This window comes from Ornithodoros turicata, unplaced genomic scaffold, assembly GCF_037126465.1.
Source record: "Ornithodoros turicata isolate Travis unplaced genomic scaffold, ASM3712646v1 Chromosome36, whole genome shotgun sequence".
Taxonomy (NCBI): Eukaryota; Metazoa; Arthropoda; class Arachnida; order Ixodida; family Argasidae; genus Ornithodoros; species Ornithodoros turicata.
The window spans coordinates 236,180-260,144 of record NW_026999366.1 but is presented as its reverse complement, the minus strand read 5'-3'; the positions used below and the strand labels follow the sequence as shown (position 1 = coordinate 260,144).

The 23,965-nt window shown below is 41.8% G+C and overlaps 1 long non-coding RNA gene across 1 annotated transcript in view; it reads right to left on the bottom strand.

Annotated features, from left to right (window-relative positions):
- The window catches only part of LOC135373949 (uncharacterized), a 41,622-nt gene that overhangs the window by 4,394 nt on the left and 13,263 nt on the right, over nucleotides 1–23,965 (bottom strand). Inside the window, exons 2-3 of the long non-coding RNA XR_010416681.1 lie at nucleotides 15,375–15,432; nucleotides 9,168–9,233 (exon numbers count right to left, since the gene is read on the bottom strand). This is a non-coding gene — a long non-coding RNA (uncharacterized LOC135373949). The remainder of the gene's footprint in view (nucleotides 1–9,167; nucleotides 9,234–15,374; nucleotides 15,433–23,965) is intronic.

Below are 23,965 nucleotides of genomic sequence, written 5' to 3'. Positions count from 1 at the left end.
AAACGGGTATTTGTATCGGCTCATCAATTGCGCCAATGTTGTCTGAGATTTATCTACGCACTGTTGATAATGCTATAATATCGTTTCTTTCTGCATTCCGTTCCCCGTTGGTACTTGTAAAAAGGTTTGTTGATGACCTTCTTACATTGTCTTGTGAGAAGGAGGGTCTTATTGATGAATGCCGTGGTATAATAGCCCCTGCTGCTCCTGAGTTAGCCTTTACCTTTGAGCGTCCTACCGGTAATTCTCTTCAATACTTGGACCTAAGAATCATGTTCAATCGGGGTCTGTGTTGGTCCTATGGCAAAGGAAAACCTAAGCCGGTACTTCCGGCCCATACTTGTCACTCGAAAAGTGTTAAATTCGGTGTTGTCTCTGGCTTACTGTCAAATGCCGCAAAAAAGTCTTGCATCCATAACCTTTGCTCTTCTATCAGCCACCAAATGCTTCGCTTGGGTGATGCGGGGTATTCTCAGTCTTTGGTGATCCGTGGTTTAAGGTTTATTAGCGCTAAGATGTTCGGTCCTGCCAATGACCTTGTGAAACCCCACGAGAACCGTGTGGTTATTCCCTACATTCATGCCGTATCACACAATCTCCTACATGTTGCCAAAAAATTTAATGTCAACCTTGCCTTTCGCAATAACTTTCGTCTTGACACCCTGACACCTTTCAGTAAATCTGTAGCAAGTTGTAAAAATCATAAGCGAATGTTTGTTTCCTGTCAGTCGAATATCGTCTATGAAATTCCTTTTAAATGTGGTTTTTGTTATATTGAGCAAAGTAAGCGTTGCTTAAATGATCGTCTGCGTGAGCATGCATTGAAGATGAGGAACAAAGACCGTGTGTCAGAAGTAGCTAAACATTTACAAGATTGTTACAACTGTGAACACTTATGGAATCGAACAATGGTGTTGGCTAGGGAGGCTGACCTTCATAGAAGGCTCCTTCGAGAAACCCTTTCTATCCTCAGTTATGGGAACTGTGTCAGCAAAGCTTCCCTAACCTTGTCTCCCGCTTTGAAGAGCTTGTTAGCTTACCCCCACTCTCCCACCTAGTGTCTATTTAAATGTTGTTTTGCAATAAACCTGTCAGCTCAGTTTGAGACCGTGTTTGCGTGTGTCTGTTTTCGTCCCTACCTCGTCTCGGGTTTTCAAGTCATGGGTCGTCACCACCAGCTCGCTTGCTACCTAACTTTCCTTTGGAGAATAATCTATCATTTTAACTATCATAAAATCATCCTCGTGACATAATCTAATCGAACACTATACAATTTTCATTCAAAGAGACCCTACAAACATTACTATTATCAACACAGAAAATAGATATGTTAAAAATGAACTTCACCACATAGCACGCCCCTAGCAAACAACCAGATCTGATGATATCTGCCCTGATTTATTGAAGACGGAGGCCGATAGATGTATGGAAGACCACGGAACGCGAACGACAAGAACGACACGAACACAAGAGGAAATAAAATATATACCACTACAAAGAAGATATTCTTAATCAATATGATTACAATCAAATTACAAGTTGTATTATAAAAAGTCTAATATTCCTATACGTGCGAACCATCATTGCAATAGTGTGAATATCTGTCATAACATTTTGAGCGCAATAGGGAATCTAGGTTTCATATTCCAACATTACACAACTTTTAATTAACCAATTTCTTATTAAGTGAACAGCATAGAGGTAAGGAAAAAACGAGAAACAACATAATCAACAACTACAATTAATAGAGAGCCAAACCTGCGCACCATTCAACACATAGAGAAATAATAGCTAATCAATCTATCAAAAGGAGAAATATTACGAATTTAACACTATAGCACAGATTTAAGGCTGAAGAACAGAGGAACACTCTAAGCGGCGACACGTAAACAACAACAGAGGAAAATAATCTATCATTGAACCATCATAAAATCGAACAATATACAATTTTCATTCTAACAAACACTACGAACCTTGATGGAGGTATCCACGACATAGAAAATATGCGCTGTTTTCATCTCGGTTTTCACTCTTTTCCTCACAGCCAGGAGACTGTATGCTTTATCCCATGCTTTATCACTCAAAGGGTTGGAAGCTATAAGCCTTCGTCCGGCAAACAGAACGCTCTAGAGGTCAGATAAGATAGTTCAAAGGCGATATATTTAATTGTGCAGTGCAAATAGATGCCGATATTACTCGTTGGGATCGCTATCTTTTCGCATCCTTTCCTTGAAACGGAAACCTTTCGTCAAAGTGGTTGACAAGTCGACTAAGTTTGTACAGATGCGATATTCTTAAAGAGAAAGGTACCTAAAAGGTACTTAAATGGTACCAACAATACCCAATCAAAAACGAGAAACAAATTTAATTACATTAATTTTTGTAATATCTTGCAACAGAAAGTTCTAATGAACCACACAGAAATATCAAATGTGAAATGCAACTCAGAGGTATGAGTCATTCCCATCTTAGAGATTATTTTTACTTATATCAATCGAGTGAACAATTGAAACAAATGCAAAACAATAATTATTTCAGGTAGTAACTTCACAATTCATAGAATATCAGTCGAGTGAATACTTGAAACAAAGTCAAAACAATAATTCTCACGCAGGTGGATATTATAGAATTCTAAACCAGATAATAAAATTTTAATCAATAAAATGAGCATAGATATGCTTTTAATTAAGTGGAGACGAGCACTTGGAAACAGAAGAGGACAATTGCTCTACATTGAAAAGATGGACAGATTTTGTACTCGCTACCATATGTCATGGGAAGATGTGATAAAAAACTGCTTCAAAAAGGAAGAGCCGCGAAACTATTCCATTATCGCTGCATTTGAATACGTCCTAGACATGGTCGTATTCGGAGAAATGGTACAAACTACAGAACTGAAGGTGCAAGAATTTATATGCCGAATCTACAATACTTATAAAAATATCTGCACATCTACGTCGGAAGGGCCACTGGGATTGATGGCGGAGTTTTTGAGGTTTGCTAACGAAGATTTGAAATGCACTATACCAGATGTAATTGTAATCATTGCAATTTGCATTGCGTTTATCAAGAAAGCAGTCAGATCAAATTATCATATACAAGCGGTCTATATCGCACTTTTCATTACGGATTTGTTGAAATTGCACATATCTGAGATGGAAAGTACATTAAAACTTATCACATGATATGTCCCACTACCATGGCAACGCAATTATTTTCTTCTACCAGTCTCTGCAACGATGTCGAATGAGAAGTTCAATATTGTTGTACAAGGTCTGATGTATCATCACTTATTGAAACTCAACGAACATATCAACAGCGGTGGACCACCGGACGATTTTCATCTAATATTGTCTTGTACGCCATTGAAGAACATTCACACAAAGAAAAGAAACATCAATAAGAGATTGTGCAAGTTCGTCGCAACAAAGTGCAAGTTACTGAAGCGAACCCGTTTCGGCAACACGCCGGCCGCGTTTCCCCAATGTCCTAACCGAAACCGAACGCGATTCTGCACCCGACGCGTTAACGCTGTACCGCACGCGAGCGTGTTGCTTTTTTCGGAAACGGCTTCGTCGACGCGGGTGACCCTTTCTTCGAGTTTTAAGTAAATTTCGTTCGAAAAATATTCGTAACTTTTAATATCTACGACATAAAGAATTCGCATTATGTTATAGTGTATATAGAAAATATCAATCCATTCGATTAAATTCTCTCTCATCATGAAAGAGTGCTCGTCAAAGTGAGCGAGCTAAAGCTTGCGTATTGTGAAATTACACATTGTACAACACTGATCGTAACTCGCAACATCTGTTCAAATTTTAATTAAACTCTTACTGATGTGTAGTAGTCACCACTTCTCCTGAATGTGAATCGATAAATTTTAGAATTTAAGCCACAATCAAATATCTTGTATAGTATGTGTGACTATATGCAGAACTTTTTAATCTATACGTTTTAAAAAATGCAAGAAATAGCGTGCAGTTTTGGCTTTGAACATTTAAAGAAGACAATGATCTCTGATGTTGAGTTTGCGTTTTACAAAGTTATGAGCTAAAAACGTATAAAAATAAAGTATGGCATTTCCATTTGTAGTGCCCGGATGCTATATGACACTAAAATAATGTGATAGTTTTTCTGTATGGCTACGAAAAATCTCGAGTATATTTTGTGAATTGGATCTACGTTTATGTGTGACCTGCGCTGATTTGGTTATTATAATTATTATAACATATCTTCCATTGTGTTTATGCTAACGCTCATCTTCATTGTATATTGGTTAAGCACTTCTGATGGCGGTTGTGTGATCCGCTTCTCCCTAAATGTGATTGCCACTTGGAAATTATGTCATATACGTTTGTGTGTCGTGTGTTACGAAGATTACGTGATTAGAAATGTAGACTTGGCCTGCACGTCATGCTCGTAAAATCCTTGGTTTGCATTGTGGCATCTGATAATAGATTCGCTTTTCGCGAAGACTTCGTATTATCTCGCAGGCACTGAACCCGAATGCAGTTGTAAAAGTTGATGACACTGTGTCGCGAACGCTATGACTTATCCCGCCGCGATCTTGCCTTATTTCCTTATTCCTATTCTTGCCTTCCAGTTTTGCCCTATCTTGGACAGCTCCTTTTTCCTATCGAGACACACAAGTGGATAAATGTGTTGACGAAAATATTTATTCCGCGCTCCTATTGGGTTGCTTGTCAAAGACTCATTTTCTTCTTCTTTTCCTACGTCTGGCCTAGTCCAACTGTTTGAGAAATATACATGCACTGTGGAATTTAATTCGTGAAATGTGATAAGTTTTCACAAAAAATTGATTATCTTTCTTTTTTTTGTAATCAAAGATTGATGTATCATGCCCCAAATTTCAATGACCGATCATTCTCCGACAATTCTATCCTTGGGGTGATGAAGTTCTACAGAGTGTAGTCGGGGAAAAAACCTATTTGGCAGCTAGCTCTGATTCCATATTAGAATTTTTGCACATAGTTTGCACATAGTTTTGCACATAGTTCGTTCCCTCAGCAATCATTGTGTTCAATCTAGCCATACCAAATGCAAAGTGTTTTTCATCGTGATCCGTAGAATTCATAATAACGATGACAAAGATTACATTTATTGTTTCAGTTATATGCTTGTTTATTCCGATAAATTACAATTGTCCTACTCCAATATTTGAAGTTTTCGTTTGTTGTCTTCATTGATGAATTCGGAATGTATTACACAATTATGTCTTATTATCGGTCGATTGAATCCAGCGTTGATTAATGCAATTGTAACGTTGTCGCCGCATTTGTATCGCTTCAGTAAGTTGCACTTTGTTGCGACGAACTTGCACAATATCTTGTTGATGTTTCCATTCTTTGTGTGTATGTTCTTGAATGGCGTACAAGACAGCACTAGATGAAAATCGTCCGGTGGTCCACCGCAGTTGATATGTTCCTTGAGTTTCAATAAGTGATGATACATCATACCTTGTAAAACAATATTGAACTTCTCATTCGACATCGTTGCAGAGACTGGTAGAAGAAAATAACTGCGTTGCCATGGTAGTGGAACATATCATGTGATAAATTTTTATTGTACTTTCCATCTCAGATATGTGCTATTTCAACAAAGCCGTAATGAATCGTGCGATATAGACCGCTTGTATATGATAATTTGATCCGACTGCTTTCTTGATGAACGCAATGCCCATTGCAATTATTACAATTACATCTGGTCTAGTGTATTTCAATTCTTCGTTAGCAAACCTCAAAATCTCCGCCATCAATCCCAGTGGCCCTTCCGACGTTGATGTGCAGATATTTTTATAAGTATTGTAGATTCGGCATATAAATTCTTGCACCTTCAGTTCTGTAGTTTGTACCATTTCTCCGAATACGACCATGTCTAGGACGTATTCAAATGCAGCGATAATGGAATCGTTTCGCGGCTCTTCCTTTTCGAAGCAGTTTTTTATCACATCTTCCCATGGCTTATGGTAGCGAGTACAAAATCTGTTCATCTTTTCAATCTAGAGCAATTGTCCTCTTCTGTTTTCAAGTGCTCGTCTACACTTAATTAAAAGCATATCTATGCTCATTTTATTGATTAAAATTTTATTATCTGGTTTAGAATTCTATAATATCCACCTGTTGTGAGAATTATTGTTTTGACTTTGTTTCAAGTATTCACTCGAATGATATACTATGATTTGTGAAGTTAATACCTGAAATAATTATTGTCTTGCATTTGTTTCAATTGTTCACTCGATTGATATAAGTAAAAATAATCTCTAAGATGGGAATGCCTCATACCTCTGAGTTGCATTTCACATTTGATATTTCTGTGTGGTTCATTAGAACTTTCTGTTGCAAGATATTACAAAAATTAATGTAATTAAATTTGTTTCTCGTTTTTGATTGGGTATTGTTGGTACCATTTAAGTACCTTTTAGGTACCTTTCTCTTTAAGAATATCGCATCTGTACAAACTTAGTCGACTTGTCAACCACTTTGACGAAATATTTCCGTTTCAAGGAAAGGATGCGAAAAGATAGCGATCCATACGAGTAATATCGGCACCTATTTGCACTGCACAATAAAATATATCGCCTTTGAACTATCTTATCTGACCTCTAGAGCGTTCTGTTTGCTGGACGAAGGAATATAGCCCCCAACCCTTTGAGTGATAAAGCATGGGATAAAGCATACAGTCTCCCGGCTGTGAGGAAAAGAGTGAAAACCGAGATGAAAACAGCGCATGTTTTCTATGTCTTGGATACCACCACCAATGTTCGTAGTGTTTGTTAGAATGAAAATTGTATATTGTTCGATTTTATGATGGTTCAATGCTAGATTATTTTCCTCTGTTGTTGTTTACGTGTCGCCGCTTAGAGTGTTCCTCTGTTCTCCAGCGTTAAATCTGTGCTATAGCGTTAAATTTGTAATATTTCTCCTTTTGGTAGATTGATTAGCTATTATTTCTCTCTGTGTTGGATGGTGCGCAGGTTTGGCTCTCTATTAATTGTAGCTGTTGATTGTGTTGTTTCTCGTTATTTCCTTACGTCTATGCTGTTCACTTAATAAGAAATTGGTTAATTAAAAGTTGTGTAATCTTGAAATATGAAACTTAGATTCCCTATTGCGCTCAAAATTTTATGACAGATATTCACACTATTGCAATGATGGTTCGCACGAATATTAGACTTTTTATAATACAACTTGTAATTTGATTGTAATCATATTGATTAAGAATATCTTCTTTGTAGTTTTATTTCCTCCTGTGTTCGTGTCGTTCTTGTCGTTCGCGTTCCGTGGTCTTCCATACGTCTATCATTCATAGTTGATTTTTAACATATCTATTTTCTGTGTTGATAAAACAAAGTAATGTTTGTAGTGCCTCTTTTCATGAAAATTGTACAGTGTTCGATTAGATTATGTCACGAGGATGATTTTATGATAGTTAAAATGATAGATTACTCTCCTCTGTTGTTTTGACTAATAATAACTTCTTTGTAGTGGTATAGATTTTATTTCCTCTTGTGTTCGTGTCGTTCGTGTCCCATGGTCTTCCAGGGTCTCTGCTGTTCACAGTTAATTACACACAGCTATCAGAACTTCCCGCTATTGCACTTAGCTATTGTGCTCGAAATTACTCACATCTATCAGGTTCTCACGTCCCAGACCTTTTATAATAAAACTTGTAATTTTGATTGTAATTGTATGGATTAAGATTGATCAAATGTTGTGACCGTTTCTCGTTTTGATATGGCATTGTGTAGCTATTATTTCCCTACATATTGGAGGATTGGTTCTATATTAATGCTATGTGTTGATCGTGTTGATTCAAATTATTTCCTTATGTCTGCGCTATTCACTTCATAAGAAACTGATTAATTAAATTTATGTCATGTTGGAATATTAAACTAGTAAGCAATGAGATGAATGTTGATTTTATGTTTTCTTTCAGAATCAGATGGCTAGGTATAGTGAATAAAATATGTATATTCTTTGCATGTACTGTCTTGCATTTTGTTTCTTCTGTTTCAGGTGGTGAAGGTTTTTGGCTGGGTTTTTCTTTTTCACCTGATTGGCATCACAATTGACATTACAATTCCCAGCACTACACTGTAAACTTTTTCACACCTTTAAAGGTGTGCGCTATGCACATTCAATCTGGTTGCGTAACATTGCACCTCCAGTATGATATTTTACAAAATTCGGAAAGCCTTACTAAAGATCAAGTGTCAGTGCAAATCTTGCTTTCATTATGTCTTGGATATCGTAGGTACGAGCTAATGCATATATGCATCGCTATCGATAATCGAGCACGCGCAAGTGTCTACAATACTGTTGAACAATGTTGAGATGCTGCAAGACTAAATTTTTGGAGGACAGACAACACTCGAGTAAAGAAAATTTGTGCGAAACCGTGCTCCATTATGATGTTACCAAAATTACACCTAAAAAGGCGTGCGCCATGCACGCTATTACACCTTTAAAGGTGTGAAAAGATTTAGAGTGTATTGGCTTTAATAAATATATTTTCACTTGTACTTTTTGTGTACATCTATTAGAACTTTGTAATTAAAACTCCACTATGGTGCTCACGTATAATAATGTTAGACTTTTTATAATAAAACTTTTAATTTTGATTGTAATCATATTGATTAAAAATATCGTCTTTGATTAAAATGTGCAAGTCCTTCTGCTTAATTGAACACTTGCGTGACTATTACTAATAAAAAATTTTGATACCCCTTCAATGCTATTGAATCGAAACTGTAATAAGTATTGTAATAAGTATTGTGTTTCTTCTGCATCAGAGTTTTTTTTTTGCTAAGTTTTTCTCCTTCACACAGAGTCATAACATAATTCCCGACACTAATGACTTTAATAAATATATTTTCACTTGTACTTTTGTGTATGGCTATACTTTGCATGTAAACAGTCTAGGTGTCAAGTCAGTCAAGGTGCTGGCCTCCTCGAAAAGCCTTAAGAAAACTTCGTGCTGTCATCAGTTCGGGCTCACCACGGGCAGTGTCCTGTGGCTAGCACGAGGAAGCATCCCATACCATAACCACTTTTCCATCATTTATTGTTATTGTTGTTGTGCTGAAGTGATAGCTCGGACACCTAAATGAACAATGCGATGCCAAAATATTGTGATGCGCTTACCGATGTGCCCACTACGTTCAGTCCAGAAGCCGCCGCCACCTTGCCGACACTGTATACAGCAGAACCCTGCGTGCAGAACACACAGATCATTGGTACATCGTTTATATTGCCACACTGTCGATTGCTAATTTGTGTCATGTGTACGGTGAAAGTGGACACCGTTGAAGGAAACAAAAGTGGAACAAATGGGCACTCGAAATATTGTACAAGTCAGTTTTCTGTCCCTGTATTGTTGTAGGACGCTAATTCCACAGAAATTCGACCACCGCTGGAACTTGGATATCTGCGGTTTCTTGAAAAAAAATATAGAAAAGATGTTTGTTGGGACGCACAAAACGGACGGTGCCTTATCAAGCGAAAGTGCTAAACACATAGCGGTATATCAATTGTAGTTAATGATAAGTTCTTAACAGACCCAGAAGAAGTTTTAAGTCAACTTAATAAATATTTTAGTGACTTAGTGAACCATGTGCCTTCATTAAATAGCCCTAGTCAAAGAGCCCCGCTGTTTCCGTCAAATTCAAAACAGTTTTTTCCTCGAGCTGACTACATCTGATTAGGCGCTTTCAGCTATAAAGTATCTTAAACCATTCAAAGTGCTTTGGGCATGATGGCATATCCACAACGTTCCTTAAACGGTTCGGGCATTTTCTGGCTAAGCCATTGTCGGAGATATCACTTGACATATTTTCTCACGGTGTTTTCCCCGACACACTTAATATTGCTATGGTTGCCCCGATCTATAAAAAATCATGTATTTCTGCAGTTGGGAATTATCGTCCTATATCGATACTTACTTTTATTAGTAAGGCGTTCGAGAAAGTAGTACTCAACCAATTAGGAAAAAGAATCATGAGGCGTTACGTTGTTCTGGATCAGGGAGGGCCCAACACGGTAGGCCCACCATCATTCGAAACCGAACTGCCGAAATACACCGGAACGTAGGCAAAGATCACTGGCAATATGTGCCTAAAGACCCGAACCCCTCGGATCTTTTAGCTAGGGGCATATACCTCGAGGAGCTGTTCGCTTCATATATGTGGTGGAAAGATCCATCTTGGCTGCAAGACATTCCTGAACTAGTGGCCTGTCCCAGTTCGTCCCTAAATACCAAGTCACTTCGGAAAATTATGAAACGAGTCCCACGGTCTTGCACACGTCCGCTACGCCGTCGGCAGCAATACTGAACGGGGAAATATACAGAAGCGCAAGCACCGTACATCGAGTCACAGCATGGCTTCTGCGTTTCATCAGCAACACCAGGCTACCTTCAAAGATAAGGCCATAAGGGCCATTAGCTGCTCAAGAAATTAAAGATACCGTACACTACTGGATTAGGCAAGTGCAGCACACGTCTTTCGGACTCGAGATCACTTGCTTGAGACACCGTGAGCCGATGCCTAAGCCCTCTAAGATTCGGGAGGTGACTCCTTTCCTGGATGACGACAGTATATTAAGGGTCGGCGGAGGAATGCGCGCAAGTGAACAATCTTATGGGGTGAGCTACCCGATATTGTTTCCGGCTAAATCTTGCTACGTCAAACTGCTGACCTTGGCTGCACATCGTCAAGTGCTGCATAGTGGTGTGCGCCACACCCTTGTGCAATTACGAGCAGGGCTCGAAACCGTTATCTTTTTAGGTTCGGTTCAAGTTCCGGTTCAAGGTTATCGGTTCGGTTCAGGTTCGGGCTCAGGGCAACCAAAATAATGGTTTGAACCGATATTAATCGGTTCGAACCGGTTTACGTGTGCTGTGCTATTCAGTGTACCATATGTGAAAATGTATAACAGGTTCCGGCGATGACTCTTTTCTGCCTCTTACTCCCTCGCCTCTACACTTCATAGGTGCAAAGAACCATGCATCATATTTTTTCGGTTCAGTTCCGGTTCGTTCAAGGGGAGAGAAAAAATGTTTACGGTTCGGTTCGGGTTCGGTTCGCCAAAAAATAACGTTTTTTTTTGCGGTTTTTGGTTACGGTTAAGTTCCAGTTTCGACCCCTGATTACGATAGATGTTTTGGGTCATTCGTGTGAGCCAACAAGTTGAACACGTTTTAAAGGATTGTGTGGAATGCAAGAAAAGCAACGCCAAGCATGAACATCAAAGCGAAGGACAACTTCAGTCTTATCGTTCCTCCATTAGTCATCCGTTTCAAGTAACAGGTGTCGATTTTGCTGGGCCAATCACCATAAAACAACGCAAGAAGCCTTATACGAAAAGGCGTACATTGCCTTGTTCACCTGCGTCGTAACGCGTGCCGTACATCTGGAACTGTGCGATGATATGTTCGCTGGCATATTTTTGCAGGCATTCCGCAGATTATCAGCAGGCAGGCGACTCTGCCACACCGTGTGCAGTGACAACAGAAAACCGTCTAAGCTTGTTTCTAAGAAACCTCATGACGTATTGCGACCCGTGAGAAACTCGTTAGTTCAAGACAACTACTCTGCCAGGGGAAGACGCTGGAAATTCATTGCAGGACGAGCTCCCTGGCGGGGTGACTTTTGCGTTCGGTCAACTCAGCCATCAGGAAGACCCTCTGAACGCAGGTAATAGGGTTCGTGGTAATGGAGACCTTGCTCACTGAAGTGGAAGCGGTGATCAACTGGAGGCCAACGATCTTCGTTTACAGCGAAGCGAATGAGTGTATTCCACTTACGCCAGCGGCTAAGATAACCGGTAGACGTCTGGTAGCACACCCCAACACGTTAGCACTTCCCCCTGTGGACATTCTTCGTGACACTGCCCTATCGGTAGACCACTTTACGCGCATATAGAACAGACGCCAAGAACATCGTCCGGTTGCTATGGATTCGATGGCGCAAGGAATGCCTCGCAGAACTGCGCTCAGCGTATCATTCGCAGCATCTCGGAGGGTCAGACCTCAAGACCGGTCGTCCTCACTGAAGATCCCAGCCGGAGCATGCTCTAATGGAATCTGGAGGGATATCGAAAGCGCACTTCCAAGTTCACATGGGAACGTCCGGGCTTGCACTCTGATAACGTTTAATAAGGCTCTTCTCAGAAGACGGATTCCGCGTATGTACAAGGTCCAGTGCAGGGAGCGCAACCACCATCATATCACCCACCATCAGACCCATTGTCGCGGGCGCCAAGTTTCCTGAATGTCCCAAAATAGACGACAGCTCATTACGTCATCGCTCGCGTCACCGTTCTTGGTCGCTTGGCCATTGAGCCATGTCCTTCGTCATGGAGCTCCCCGCGCATCAGTGCCGGGCTCTGGTCTCCCTTTTTGCTTTCGTTCGAGCTGCTGGCCTCCTCGAAAAGCCTTTAAACAAAACTTCGACCTGTCATCAGTTCGGGCTCACCACGGACAGTGTGCTGTGGCTACCACGAGGAAGCATCCCATGCCATAACCACTTTTCCATCATTTATTGTTCTTGTGCTAAACTGATAGCACGGACACCTAAAAGAATATTGCGATGGCAAAATGTTGTGATGCGCTTACCGACGTGACCACTGCGCTGAGTGCGGAAGCTGCCACCACCTTGCCGGCACTGTATAAAAAAGAACCCTGCGTGCAGAACACAGATCATTAGTACATCGTTTATATTGTCACACTGTCGATTGGTAGCCTGTGTCATGTTTAGGGTAAAAGTGGACACCGCTGAAGGAAACAAAAGTGGAACAAATGGGCACTCGAAATATTGTACAAGTCATTTTTGTGCCCCCATATTTTTGCAGGAGGCTAATTCCACCGAAATTCGACCTCCAGTGGAACTTGGACATCTACGATTTCTTGAAAAGAAAACAACAACAAAGAAACAAGACATATTTGTTGGGACACGCAAAACGGACAGTGCCTTATTGAGCGAAGGTGCTAAAACACACAGCGGTATATCAATTGTAGGTAATGACAAGCTGTTAACGGACCCAGAAGAAGTAGTTTTAAATAAATTTCGTAACTATTTTAGTGACGTAGTGAACCATGTGCTTTCATTAAATAGCCCTATTCGAACAGCCCCGCTGCTTCCGTCAAATTCAAAACAGTTTTTTGGCATATTCACAACGTTCCTTAAACGGTTTGGGCATTTGCTGGCTAAGCCATTGTCGGAGATATCAAATGACATATTTTCTCACGCTGTTTCCCTGTTGCTAAGGTTGTCCCTATCTATAAAAAAGGACTCCAGTTGGGAATTATCGTCCTATATCGATAGTTCCTTCTAATATTAAGGTGGTCGAAAAACTAATACTCAACCGATTAGAAAAATTGTGTTAAAGGTTTAACTTATTAAATTGCCATCAGTTTGGTTTCCCCCGAGGTGTGTCAACAGGTTTAGCGTTGGTCATCGCAACACACAAAAAATAAAAAATAAAATGTAATCAAAAGAATATGGAATCTAAACTTATTAATTATGAGCATTTTAGTAGACTTGACCAAGGCATTCGATTTAATAAGTCGTGAAACCCTCGTCGGGAAATTAGAGATTTATGGAATCCGCGGAGTACCACTTAGATTATTACGAAGTTATTTGCATGATGGAAAGAAATTTGTGTCGGTATTCGGATACAGCTCTAGTGTTAAAGACTCGACAACTGTTGTACCCAGGGCTCTATTCTTGGACCTATTTTCATTTGTTGTTTACATTAATGATCTGCCTGACTGTCTGTCACAAAAATTGTTTTCTTTATACGCTGACGACACCAACGTTTTTGTGGATGCCGTTAGCTATTCTGTTCTCTTTGCTAACGCTATAATAATGTTTTAAGTAAGTTCCCCTTTGGCTCTCACTTAATAAATTGGTCCCCAATATTCAGAAAACCTCATACGTAATTTTCCGCCCACGCCAAAGGTTTCTCGACTTCGAGCAAGGGACATTATATTTTTCTAGCTGTAGTCTTGAAAGGGTTCCTTCAGTCATATTTGTAGGAGTCATTCTCCATGAAAATTTATGTTGGGATGATGTTTTCTTTGATCCAAGATTCTTCCAGGTTTATACGCACTTCCAAGGCCTTAGACAACTTCTTCCCAGTCATATTCTTCTTATTGTATACTATGCCTTCATTCATTCACATATTTCGTATGCCCTGAAGGTATGCGGTCTTACTTATTCTGCTTAACTCTATCCCCTTTTAATTGTCCAGAAGACAGCCCTGCGGATCATCTTGTCTACGCCCCTCCATGATTCTAAATCTTTCCCTTTCTATTGTCTCTCTCTTCAAGATATTCACATCCTTGTGAGATATAAGGTTACGCTTCCAGTGTACCAGCTGTATCATAGTATGGTTTCAGGTCACTTGATCTGAATGAATCATTTTCAAACATCTTACCCCCTACGTTGTCAAATTGCCCTGTTACAACCTGCCTACTCCTAGATCGAACTTTGGTATTCATTCAGTGCCTTATGCCGACTCCAAAATGTACAATTGTTCGCCGGTATATCTAAGATTATTGACCAACTTTTCCCAGTTCAAGCGGGAAGTACCTATCTTTCAAGGTGGGTAATATATATTACGTACCCAAGTTTTCTTTTTTTTTTAAATCCGTATTAGAGCCGCGAAGCAACGGTGGCTGTGAGCGTGTAGAGAGGACAGCAGGAAGGAGTGGGGGACAAGGGGGTTAGTATGCGTCCTGGGCCGACTTGGCGAGGAACTGTGCCGACATTTGTCTGGAGAGTCTTCGGAAAATCCAGGAAATAACAACAAGGAAACAAGTGATCGACTTGAGATGCCGGTTGTTTCCGTAATTCTTGCGTGTATTCAGCAGAAGATCACTTGGACCGCGATGTCACGCTATTGTTCCGCTTTCCAATGCTCCACCTGCAGCATTGAACGCGGAATAAACGCGTAAAAGCGGACGACGCGTTCACACCGCGATAGTGTTCCGTTTTTTGCGAAGCGCGCCGACACCTTCCGACCTCGGAGCGAATTGCCGGATATTAGATTAGCTGCAAAAAATAAACGGCGCAAAACTCCGAATTCCCGGAACACAATAAATTCCGAAAAGTTCCTTCCGTATGTGCCAAAAATAAACTCCGAAAGAAAAGCCCGATTCCTCATTGCATCTTGCGTATGCCAGATCCTTTTGAAGTGCGTCTGAAATGGCCGACACCCGATTCTGGATGCAATGTTCACTCCCCGCTACTGCTACCACCCAGAAAAAATCATGCTTGTCACGATACACTGCGTCTCGTATAGCAAGTATACCTTCTGTATATCTAATACTAATTGGTATTGTGTACTTACCGTTCTCTTCGCGGCAGAGATGATGTGGTCAGACATTTTCGTTCCGGTAGTAAGGGAACTGCGGGGAAATGAAAAAAAGGCACATGAAGCCTCATTCCAGGAACAGGGTCACTTCGAAACATCCCTGATCTTCACTTTCAGAAAGAAGTGACTCAAACCAAAGGGATCGTTTGGCGCTCTTGGGAATGAAAATATCTTAGAGGTGGTTACACCTAATTTTATGTACTGAAAGAGGAATGTCGTCTGAACTCCCTCATTGGTGAAGAGGTGACCTGACTGGATCCCCAGCACGACACTAACTTCACCCTCGCTCGTAGATGTTGTACGCTTGAATTGTGATTTGTTCATTCAACGCCTCAGTACACTATTTGCATTGGATGCAATTCTCAAGGTTTCACTTGTACTTCAGCGATGCTTCGGGAAATGCATGTGTTCTTGACACGAGCTTAAGCACATGCGTGGTACGGATCTGCGTTGTATGAATCTCGCACACAAGAAGGTGTGTTTGCTACTGCACTAGGAAGGTTAAGGGGACACTAAAATGGCTCTCGTACATTGTGTCAAAAAAGAAGAAAGAAGAAGAAAACTTCAGAGAGTAAAAGGAGGGGTTTCACTGTACCTAAATATGTGAAAGGCTTTGCATGACCCACACTCTAAGGAAATGAACTTCAACAAACAACAACTTTATTTTGTCTTTGGAGAGTGGGGAGGTTCATCGCCACAGGCGATACTCTGCCCCATTGCTGATGGGAATGTGGGGAATAAAATAACGGGCCCCGTCACAATAAGGATCGAAGTCCGATGGTGTCCAGAAATGTCAGAAGAGCTTTGAGCGCAGAGCGTTGCTGGGCTGGATTAGGCCAGGGACCAAGCAATTTCGATAGGGAGAAGGGGCGAGAGTCCAGCTGACGAAGAGACTCGGAAAGTGTGGTTCGGGAAGGTCGGGAAGGTTCGGGAGGTTCGGAGGAAGGTTCGGCAACTTCAACGCATAATATGCTCCTAGCTAGCCATATCCCGTGATTTGTTGAAAGCGGGGGGAGTACGCCTCTTTTGTGACAATTATGTACAGCATAAGTGTCACAAACGAGGCGTGCGCCTTACGTTTTCAACGAATCAGGAGAGATATCGAAGTCATTAGAGGTAATGGTTGGTTAGGAGCAAGTTATGCGGCGATGTTCATTTTTAAGAGTGCAGGCGCTTTCACTGCTTAAGCGGTTGATCAAAGAGCGAAGTCAGTGCAACTCTTCCCCTCGTCTTGTGTGCAGACAGACGTCACTCGGGTACAGCAAAAGGGTACAAAATGGCGCCGTACTGTCAGGGGTTCAGGTGAGCAGTCACGTGGTAGACAGCAGCACTCCAGAATGCAATGCGAAGGCGGCTACGCTCGTGACGGTGGGAAACGGTCGGAAGAGCATATCGTGTATTTCCATCCTCCATAATATTTCCCGGACTCGAAATTCACGTTCTCCAAATAAGAAAAATCATGGGAAATACTCGACTGCTTCGTAAGACGATACGCCGTCCTTAAGAACTTAATGACAGAACTAAATGTTTTCTCTTTTTATTTTTTCATATTTTTTTCGTTTCGACGGATACACCAATCCGGACAATTCTCATGTACAATAATGCGGACATGCTGCTCCACCTTTGAGTGAAGTTTCAAGCGCATGGGGGAGCGTGTCTCTGAGACAAGCAGCGTCGAGCCAAAAAATGTCGCGTCTTGTCCCGTGTGTCAATCTTCCCTCAGGTTACCCTGCATTGTATTGGCAACGCGCATGAAGCACAGGAGTAACACAAATCCGCCATTGTTTGAACTATCCTCAGACGGGTGTTTTTGGCACAATTGCCACCCTGTCCTGGTCGCACTCGTAGAGAGTCATTTTGAGGTCATGTGACTTTGTTTACATGTCGTTTTGCCTCCTAACGACATATTTCTATTTTCATAAAGGCAAGAGATGAACGTATTTCGCCAGCGTAAACTATACGATGCTTCTTCCGCAACCTGGTAGCCCATTTCTCCTTAGTTTAAGTAGATCGAATCGGCTCAGTGGGTCTTAACGCGCGATCGTCGTGTCGTGTTTGTAAGTCAGGCCTTATGTTCAAAGCTGCGCGTCTTACTGCAAGATTATAGGACAAAAATAGTTACAGTGATTGAAAGACATCCAAGACGTCACGCAAGAGCAACAACCGCATTGTTTACAAATGGTTTAGCCGCTGATCGCGGGCGCCGCCATCTTTAAGGTCACGTGTGCATTGCCATTTGCTGTCACGTGCGCCCAGTACCTGTCCAGAATGCAGTGCGTTCGCCCAGCGCACTTTCGTCTACGAAGCCATACATTGGATGCCACCCTCGTGGCATGGAGCCTTCAACATCACTATCATTTCTGGTCCAACGCGCATGGTTATCTGTTACGTGGTGAACAAAAGACGGGTTATAACCACAGCAAGCGTGATGTGACACGAGGGCCCACGTTAGAGCCCTGTAATGCCGACATAACGCAAGTAATTGAACACGCTTTTGCATATTGCGCAACCGAAAATCTTTCGATTTTCACGAAAAATACATCAAGACGATGAAGGATGTGCCTTTTTAGAAGTTGGCTCGAATGTATGACCTCCATTCCAATTATTTCTTTCAATTTTTGCGAGGCTGCAGTGCGTGAACACAGCGCTGACGAATACTAAACATATTGCCACAAATCATCTTCGAGAAACTTCCAGGGCAGGCACGAAACGGTACATCTTATCCCGGCGCATGCTGAGGAAGAAGCAAGAAGCTTCCAGACACATCGCCTGCTCCCTTGCAAACGCACGTGCTGTTTCTAGACTTTTCGGCGCGACGCTTAAACGCTTCTGCGCTCCAAGCTGGAGCATTCATGCTTTGGACTCTGGAGTTGTGTTCAGAGAGCTATCACTCTTGTGTTTTTCTACCGAGTAGTTTAATAAACCGTTTGCTGTTTATTCAACGACTCGCCGGCCTATTTCGCTTGGTGACAATATCTCAGCGAAAAGCACATTTCATGATGAACAAAATGATATATTGCTTATCAAATATTCGACAGATGCTACGGAGGAGGGCCCTGAATTCAATAATAAAGTGAACGACCGAGCACGTCTGACATTTTTTTACAGAAATGTGGGATTTACTAAAGTATTTTTGTACACTCGTGTCCACTGTCCCCAATGTGGAAACAATAGAAAAAAAAAATCACGAATGTTTCTTTCAGACGTCGCGTCTCCAGCAAGAGAGATAATTGGCATTGAGAATGAGGCAATTGAGATAAAATTGAACTGCACCCGATTTCGCGCTTATTGTTTGTGTTTGTTTTGTTTTTTCTCTCTCTCCTTCTTTCTCTCTCTATCGGTAACGAATGGATATAGAGACTTGAAACAAAAGGTTTCGTCACCTAGAGATATCGAGAAAAAACATACAGTTATTCAAGCAAAATCTGAGAGCACATCACCTGCTGTGGCTTTTGGCGAGAGATAGATGTGACGTCACCGAAAGGGCGAAGAAGAGAAAAGCTTACTCATCAACATGGCTCCATGTGTTGACCCTTATCTCGCCACTCCAGGTATAACGAGGATGACAAGGTATGACGCCACGTCACCGGTGAAGTTAAGGACAACTCTTTTTGGTTCGCCGGTCAGTGGGGGTCAGCGCCTTATCCCTTAACCAGTTTAACTAGTCCCTTAACCAGCCGCCGTAAACCTGCCAGAGAATTGGGGATAGTAGGAGCGGCTGAATCATTACCTAGCGAATTGCAACGTCTTTTCAGAACCCCCAACAACCGAGTAGCAGAGGACAGCTATGTTACAGACAACATTTCCCTGGACAAATCAACCAACGTTCTCCTCATAGCGTCTGCGCGATGTTTCAGGCGAATCACAGGCTCGTACTTGTCTCCACCGGCGTTCAACACGGTCGCATTTTGTAATCCAGAAGATGTGGGTTTGAGTCCTACAGCTGTCTCACCTTTTTAGCGACTTTCATCTTTCATCATTAATTTCTTAGGCAACTGAGGCCTTGTTTGTATTCTCCCTTATTATGTGTTCCAGCCTCAGAACATCAGTTCTCTCATGTTCAACAGTTGCCGTTACGTCGATCACATAGTATGATGGTGTGGATGGAAAAGAAAAATGTAAGAGTGAAAGAGGGATGAGTGTGAAAGGGTGGTTGATTTGTCCCTTCACATAACGCGCCCTTGTAAGTCGCTGATCCATACGGCACAATTCTATACTGTATTCATTGAGAGATTGCAAATTCCATCCTTGATTGGACCTATGGCATCTTGTATGGAGCGCTGCTTGGCGTCCTCGCAGTCACGATCAGATAGATCGGCTGCGGCCGTCATGGGGGCGTGCGTTTTTGGTACTTAAGCAGGTCCTCCTGCAAGGTCGGCCTTTTGTTCCCTGTTGCTTGTGCTAGAGAAGACTGGGTGGTCTTACCATGAAGGTAATAAACCATGTCGTTTAATTGAATTTGTTGTTGTGCTGCTTGTTCCTTCGTGCGCGGAAAGGACGGACTGACGTCCCGGGGTTGTGGAAACTGAGGTTTCCACAATCTCGACAGAGAGACAACAGGCTAACAGTCAAGAAACTAAGAATGGAATATATTTCATATGATATATCGTTATATATTACACTGCCCGAATTGTTGCAGAAACAGGTACATCAATTCGTACGCATATACCAACACAGTCTCGTCCAAACATGTATGCACATGCTGTTGTACCCTCCGTACATTTCATTGCAATAACAATTCACGTTGTTCTTCACGTTTTGCAAAAGTTCACTCCGCCATGTATTAACCCTGGGCCCTTACGGTGCTACAATAAATAAATTCAATAAAATATCACTTTTTGGGCTTATTGTTGAACGCTGTAAACACGCCAGACCTAAGAGCATCTATGTCGCAGACAAGTGTATTAATTTTCACGGCTGCTGTCAATAACTAGACATGGCTGCTGTCAATGACGCCTAGTCTGCATCGATGCAGACTAGGCGAAAGACACAAGAATAGCAGTCTAGGCGGGAATTGGACTAAAACTTAACATGGCGGCAATTCCGGTTAGACCGCCAAGTAGTCGACTTACCGGAGTATTGGAACACAGCCTATGTTGCGGTTGTGACGTAGCGGAAACCGTCGGAACAGTCGACTTGTCCAGTTTACATAGAAAAAGCGAGTCGTCTGATCTACCCCAACGTGGCGACTTATTTCTGCTGCATCGACGTCACCATTAGGTCGATGTAGGGGAGTTTACATGGACAGGGAAGATTGACCGATCTGGCTCAGTCGACTTATGTCGCCTTCCTGTAAACGCGCCTAGTGAGAAAAAAAGATTAAGAAACGTCAATTGTTTTCGAGCTTCGATGTATTAAGCATTTATCTCTCTCTCTCCTTTCTTTCTTTTTTCAAAAGTTACCGTCGCACTTTCTGATATCGAATGGGGTATGTCGGACAAGTCCATTTTTATGGCAAGAAGAAAAAACAAAGGTGGTTGTGGTGGTGATGGTGAAAGGGCTTGCCGTTGTCGGCCTCACGTATGTGGGCAACGTCACGACTGACGCCCTGGGGAAATGTGCGTCCTGGGCCGACTTCTAGGGGAACTGTGCCGACATATGTCTGAAAGCCTCTGAGGAAAACCCAGGAAAAACCCCAGACAGCACAGCCGGCACCAGGATTCGAACCCGGGTACCTCCCAAAAAACAAAGGAAAGAGAGACAGAACAAGCGATAGCAAATCGTGATGAAATTTACTTTTTTTGTAGAAACTGACAAAATTACATGAGACATATGCTGTTATACCGCCTCAGTGTGAAGTATTCTGGTCTTTCGCGTTGCACGATCTCGAAAACCTTCCGTAAAATGTTCCTTCCATCTGCCAACGCCCTTAAGTCGTGCCTGTGTAAAGGGCTAATAGGCTCGTGGGGCAGGGATTGGCATAAATACATTTTTTTAGTTACATATAAATAGAAAATACTTTGCTGGAAAAGGTATTTAAATACTCTTCATAAATACTTTTCAATATGTGTATTTAAATGCAAAATATAAATACAGTATTTAAATACCGTAAGTATACTACCATAAATACTCTGACGAAAATGTCATCTCGATTTACAGAAATAATGATGATCATAGCAAATCAGCAAGGAACAATATCATTTATTTGTTAGGTTATCATGGTGATTTTAATATTAGACGTTTCTCGAAGACTGCATCTTTTAGGCATCTTCTGTTCGTGCCTGCAATCAGATTCGCAAAGGAGAACAGCATCTCCACAGGTGCCGATGAACAAGCGCTTGTACAAATTTGACGACGATGCTTCGTACAACAAGGTAATTGTGTAGTCAAGACCGCTATCTGCAACAATAGTGAAAAACTTGCCATCTAAAATGGTTTGTCGCACGCGCATGCTAGCGCAAACATGGCATAACTGCGCCCCAAACTCGCCCTTCTTCCCGAAGGGTCAAATGCAGGAGAACTTTAAGACATGAGTCAGCATATACTGTATTTAGAAGTATCTATACATCATTTACAAGAATAAATACGAAAAAAAATATTTAAATACATATAATTATTAATGCATTTTCCGGTCTGTATTTAAATACAAAACATATGAACACCATGAACATCCCCGAAAACGCTCAAGTCATGACGATAAATCGGGAGAATAAGTCGACCTCGCAGTGTCGAAGAGGAAGGACAATCGCAGTCACCAACTTATTGTTTAGCATCCCCTCTCTGTTCATCTCCTACAAAGGGTGTCCGCCCATTTGGTGGCACGTCGTTTGATGGAAGGCGTTTGATCGACGCCGTTTGTTCGAAGGGAGTTCAAAGCTGCATGCACTGTGTCGTCTCCACCTCCTTTTCTGTAACCTTTGACTCGAGCATAGGGTGTACGCACGTAGTGTTTTCTGCTTTTTTACTTATTATTCGTTTTTTTTTCTTTTTGCAACCGAAGAGGGGAGGCTACTGGTTAGTTGCAGACGTTTGTTATTCACGAACACATAGTACACATATGGAAAAAAGCTGCCCCAGGTTGGGAGCAGCCGATAGTCTGTGCTTCTTCTGGGCACCCTTCTTATTGCATGCGACATATTTAAAGGCAACCGTTTGAAACGGGATAGCCATATGTGCGCAGCCAATCGAAGTCTGTGCATACTAAGAAGGAAATTTCGCCTTACACAGGACCAACCTCACGGCTTCTGGAACTGCGCTGCCCGATGTCCCCCTCCTCAGTGCGCAAGAGTACGTCCACTTGACTTGAAGTGTGGATTCCGCGTCTGCCATGCGGAAAGAATAACCGCCGGCTTAGCTTGAGCACTGTAACCCGTTCTATAGCCCACAATTCACAACAGCCAACTAAGAAAATCAAGTCAGGGGCAAAGTCAGAGGCTACCGGGTAAGTACTGCAGTACCAAATGATAAAAGCAGCAGAAAAAAAGTTTCAGGTTTATTCGTATGTATAGTCAAGTGCTCACAGACCTACGCACAAAGAAAATTGTCTTAAAGAATTGTTTTTTGCTAGGCTGCTTATTGATGCGATCGTTTCAACGTACCCATGGTTTCAGTCTCAAGTTCTAACAAGACTAGCTGCTTAGACAGTGCAGCTTCATTAAATCCGTGCGGTCGGGTGCGTTCAAGCCCTGTCAGAAAAAGTGTGCTATAAAAATACACTAAAGGATCTAGAAATAACGAATAAATGTTTTGCTTCCCTAATCATATTACCAGCTTTATTATATTGTTATTTCAGTGTTGTAAACTTCGCTAATCATAACACCAGCTGTATTATATTCGGGATTTCAGTTATGTATCGAATTATCGACGATACAGTACCGGGTATCTGTATCGAAAATCAATTTCGGTTCTTATCTTGTATCGGTATCGGAAATACAATTTTTGAGGGTATCGAGTATCGGCATCGAAGATACTTTTTTGAAGTATCTTGCCCAGCCCTGTTAGGGTGTAATATCACACCCTTTCCACCGACTACCACCTCAAAAAATGGTGTAATTTGCTACTTCAAAAACACCCTTTAGGGTGTAATCCAAAAGTGCTATAACTCACTCCCTTTAGGGTGTAATTTAACACCCCTGGTAATATTGACGCGAGTAGACTGACTGGCGCTACGACTGTGTCTTTAATGTCAAGAAAGAAGCCCAGTGGAACAGAGAGCGAGCCGAAGGGACGGTGGCACACGCTCAGGAAAAACATCCACTCGTCTTCATGTAAGCACACGAGTGCGAGAGGTACGGGGATCGATGTCCCGCACCTCCACCAAATGACACGGGCAGCACAGCGTCGTGATAGCAATGATTTAATGGATGGAATGAGAATGGCCGTGCGTGACATGCACCCGCCGCTGCTGACACCATCGTCGTCGTCGTAACAATATTACACCCCTCAAAAAAGGTATTGTTTATCTGTCAAGTAATACATGTGCTACTTGAGAGATAGATGCTATAGTTCTCACAAATACCAGAAACTGTGAATCTATGCACACATACGCAGTCCAATAAATGAGGAGTTGAATTACTCAAACATAATTCAGGGGAGTGCCTCTCTGCTAATTACTGTGGACACAAGAA